Raw genomic sequence first — 5,396 nt, forward strand, 5'->3', positions numbered from 1 at the left:
CCCAGATATGAAGGTTTTAGCTGGTTTATAAACATAAAACAGTTTACAAGTTCCTATCAGCACTTGCGCAGCCTGCGATATATATACACAAGAGGAATAACTAGAGGAAACCAGTGTTTCTGTCATTAGATGGGGATTTTTCTCTTATTGTATATGTAAAGAAGTGATTCCCCCTTCTGGATAGTATGCATACTTGAAGGTCAATATCCATGTCTGTATGTTAAAAATTAAGCTACCACTAGCAGCCAGCTAGTTTAGCTTAGCATAAAGAAGGATGTCACTGCTCTCAGCTAAGAAACAGCACACCACGCCCTATAAACTTTTTTCACTCTGCGTTTCATACTTAAACAAGGCAACATGTATGAATTAGTGAGCTTTACCAAACCGTTTCACCTGGTTTCCAGTCTTTCTGCCAAACGAATCCAACTTGCTGCTTGCAGTAGCTTCAAATTCACCGTGCAGACAAGAGTGGTATCATTCTCTTCTGTCTCTCAACAGTAAAGCCGATAGGTGAATTTCCCAAAAAGTAAAACATTTATTTACAAACAAAACACTACTTCCTTACAATAAAATAGACCTAGACATCCTGAATTGTACTGTCAGAGTATAATTCTGCTTTTATTTACGTAAAACATCACTAATTCTTAGCAGTAAAACACCGTACAGCAAATAAATCTGCACTCTTGTCTTACTGATTCTAATTTTTTTCCCCATAATGTTAAAAAGTCAATTATCAGCACCACAGAAGAAGAGATAAGCCAAGTGAAGCAGTCCTTGATTTAGTAATCAACTGAAATAACAGATCTGTGTTGATGGATCACTTCAGAGTGCACCATGATAAATTGATATGATGATGAAGGTTGGTAAACGTCACTGTGATCCATTGCAGATTGTAACTGCTGTTACTAATGGCCCCACTTTTTCCATCAACAGATATTATCTTTGCAAAGTGGAATGCTTACAGTGCACATGCATTTTTAAGAAAAGCCTTTGTTCGCAGAGCAAGGAAGGGATGTTCAGTGAAATATTTTTAAACTAACAATGAAATTTTAAAGAGAGTCTCCACAGTAATAAGGCATCTTCATTTCCTGTAATTATATTACATGGACACAATCCCCCAAATGGGTATTTAACAGAATTGCCAAACTGCACTCTCACAACAAGAACATAATGAACACCTGAAATGTGGTGTAAAATATTTTTAAAAACATTAAAAATGAAAAAAGTTAAGGAACACCTCTGACCAGCACTGTAAAATAATTAATATAAGCTGCATATCAAACATCTTAGGTAAATCAAATCATCATGTACGAGTCCCTTCACAGCAACAGTCCATGACTGTATGTATGTGTGCTCAGGAAAAGAATAGTATATGGTGTGTTTGTAAGCCGACAGTTAACGTTTTATAACCTTTTCTGTAGAATATTAACATTTGGAAGTGATAAAACATAATTAAGGCCTCCTTTCTTTTTCCCCATAACAACATTCAAGCAATGTTTTCTTTTATCTGTTCACTCTTCTGTATTTAATATTTGTACAGTGGCACTTGTAAAACATTCCGCTTTAAGAGGGATTACAATAAACAGTACATATTACAAAGAATACTTTGGTAAATACAGCTAGAGCTAAAATTAAATTCTTTAATAATAATAGTTTATTTATATAGCATTTTACAACTCCGCAGGAGCACAAAGTGCTTCACAAGAGGACACTAATACAAGACAATACTAAAACAAAAACCTAAACAGAGTAAACTACAAATTATTAAAAAAACCCAAATAAAAGACATCCCTATCAGAAATAAGAAACAGCATAAAACAACAGGGAAAAAAAAAAACGAGTTAAGATTAAAACAAGCTAAATACCAAAAGCCTGTCTAAAAAGATGGGTTTTCAGAGTCGACTTAAAAGCCACCAGCTCAGTTTCGGCCCAAAGCTCTGGCGATAGGGAGTTCATGTCATACTCAGAAACCTCAAGAATCCACAGCACCCACATAGGCTCTATTGCTTTAAAATAGAAATTGAGAATACTGTGCAAGTTGTTATTTCTTTAATGGTCCACTCCGTAATTGTGTTTTTAGAATTGCATCCAGTATAGCACTGTGGCCTCCCTGCTGTTCTCATCCATAACAAAATCCCATTGCTGGATGTTCTAACTTGTAATTTCCTTCTCTTGATTCAGTGAGTTACAAGTACAGAGCTACTCACGCTGTAATAGAGGATCATTTGCCGTCAGGGATACAGAAGATATGTTGTAACACAAGAAGCACATACAGATTCAAACAGAGGTTGTGCTTTGGTCATGTGAGGAGTGGACCCAGTATATGTAATGTAGCCACAAGAGGGCAACACAGTACTCAGATTAGGCCTTGGTCTCACATACAGTAAGACAGAATGACAACAATGGTCTGTATGCTAAAGATTATTCAGCTGCTATTTTAAGTTGCGAACAGTGTGTCTGCAATGTATGGAAGTTATTGACAAGTTCACTGCTGGACTATAACAATACAAATAGTGGTACAAATATTTCGGGGTTTATTAGGTGAAATGGTGTGTTTTGTGCTCTGACAAATAACGAACTTTGAGTGCTGGCCATGTGTGATTTTCTACTCAACCTCTGCAGACAAAAGACTATAAACAACAAATAAAATCAATAATTAAAACCAGCCAATAGTTGCAGCCTTCATCTGGACTTACAACGGGTTGTGTTATAATATACAGTGAACCCTAATATCAATTCTTCAATATGATGGTGTACTGTACTCCAAGTGCTCGGACAGGAAGGGGTTAAAATAAAGTGTTACCTTGATGGCTAACTCTACATGACTTCTCCCAGTGGTTGTGATCTAAATGGCTGAGGAGTGAGTCACCTTAGTGCATTACAGTGGGAAGAGGTGTTAAGCTTAATTTAGACTTGTCTGTAACTGTGTCTATACAAGTTACATAAGTACTTTATTTTCCTAATGCACATTCCTTTTTGTTTGTTCTCACTTGTATCTTGTTTACTTGTTGCTTTACAGAAGAACATTGTGAATAAACATTGAGAATCACTGTACCGGAGTCAAATTCCTCGGGTGTCCAACACACCTGGCTGATCGAGCCGATTCTGAACTACGTATAGTCACTGACACATAGGCAATGATGCAATCCTACACAGCAGAGGGGTTTAAGGGTAAGCGTAGGCCGCAGAAGGTTGATCCATCTCTGCTCTGACCCAGACGTAGCTGCCTGCTAATTTCATCTCTGAAAACATTGAAGTTAACTGGCATTACCTGGCTAGACTGACCACCTATTCTCGATCTAACTAGTTACTTTCTTGCTTGAAAAAAAAAAAAATCCATTTAATATAGTGGCCTAATGCCAGTCCTAGGACAAAAATTATGACAGTTTTGAGCCTGCTTCAAAATCCATACCATTCCCATTCCTGACTACTACTTCTTCCTTTCTGTACTGTGCTCTTTGCACAACTATAACAGCAGCAATGACTATGCAACCATCTCCGAACAGACGCGCATTCCCATATGTGAAGTCTAAATCGGGCTTTAGATATGGAGAAGCACAATGGACCAGAGCGTCTTTCATATTAAAATCAGGTCCTCTGGAAGTCATAAAAACCTTAACTATACTAGAATGACAGTAATAATATTTGTTATTCTGGAATTAAAAACTACTTGCAGCTATACGTGCACATCACTCCCTCTCGCTGCCAGCTTTGCCACCACCCTGCTCTGTACTACTAGCAGTCACTGGACACTGATAGAAGATACTCAGAGCTTATCAGCAGCTTCCTCTAGCTGCCTTCTCTTCAAGTGAACTCTGCAAAATACACATGTATTAACACACTGTTTCACGATATTCATCAGCGCAACAGGCTATTCAGTTCTCTACCTGAGTCATGGCAGCACTTCTATTATAGTGAAATGCAGTCAGCAGATAAGTGAAACTTATTTGCATCAACACTCTTGATATATTTTGATAGAGGCTCCTTTTTTCTTTTGTCTCCCATCACCAGGACGATTACATTTCAAGGCATATTCCTGAAACACCATTTAAGTGGGGCTGATAAGGCCTCCGTTGGACACAGATAAGAGCCTATCCGCACACATTATTGATCTTTCTTTGACCTGTTTGTGGAGGAAAAGCTGGAAGGGGCAAAGCACTTGTCCAACACAGAGCAGTACCCAGGAGAGAAGAGGTGGAAAGATAACTGAAGTGAAAGCAGAGCAAAGCAGTGAGAGAGGAGTACTGTGTGCATCAAATCATCTATTCCTTGTACATGTGTAAAAGTTTTAAAGCTTTGTTTGAGATTTAACTATGAGCTACATTTTGATTCTCTTTCTCCATGCAAGTGCAAATGAACAGGGAAACAGCTGCTTGACATAGGGTATATATAGCTATACACGACAGCCAATACCAATGATTACTTTCATTATCAATCTGAAGAACTGAATTATTTTAGCGTTTAATGAGTCATTTAATTTATAAAATGTAATAAAAACTGAAAAAAATGCCTGCTATACATTCAAATCCCCCAAGGTGGCGCTGTTAAATTGCTTCTCTTATTCAATAATTCTAAAGCTAAGGAAATGTAGTAAACTATCAAATATCAAAATTGTTAGCGATTAATTTTCTGTTGAGTAATCAATTAATTGAGTAGTATCTATGGCTCTGCTTTAGATGTACAGTATTCAAAAAATGTTGAGTTTGCAAAGAAATGAAAGTTTGTATTTTTGAACCGAATTATTCATTAACGTCTAATGCAGACATTTACTGGAATCACCTGAGGACGCCATTTAACAGCGAGAAGTGACTACAATCCAGAGTTTAAAAAAAGAAAGTGCAACTAGCACCCTGCAATGTCTTAATTCATGCGGCCTTCCAATGTTGTGTGAAGATGAGAAGATGACATGTAATTAAACATGAAAAGTTTCTGATCAGTCTGTCACTGTGGTGTCTGAAGCACTGGTGTCTCCAGAAATAAGATTTTCTCCTTATGCAACACAATCAGTCCTTTCAATCTATAAAAAAATAAAATAAAATAAAATAATCCAACATCTGCTGGACAAGTCATGTGTCCTGAGCCCATACTTTACACCCATATGCCTCGAGCTATGAAATTAACCAGTAGCAAGTGCCAAAGCTGAAAAAAAAAAAGCACTGTCGTGTTGTGGCATGCCAGCAGTGCACCCTTGCTGCGTGCTAGATGGCAGACACACACTGGGGGCCAATGCACATGACCTTCTGCTATCAGAGCAGACGCGTTCATTTGTCAATGCAACCTTGAATCATTGTTTAACTCAGCTTGAGTCCTTATGCTTCTGCTCATGGAAGAAATAAAATAGGTGCATGTTGCTTTGAGGCAAGAGCAGAGTAGGGCAGCAGAGCTGCACAAGAGCT

The sequence above is a fragment of the Monopterus albus genome, unplaced genomic scaffold (genome assembly GCF_001952655.1).
Source record: "Monopterus albus unplaced genomic scaffold, M_albus_1.0 scaffold337.1, whole genome shotgun sequence".
In the NCBI taxonomy this organism is placed as follows: domain Eukaryota; kingdom Metazoa; phylum Chordata; class Actinopteri; order Synbranchiformes; family Synbranchidae; genus Monopterus; species Monopterus albus.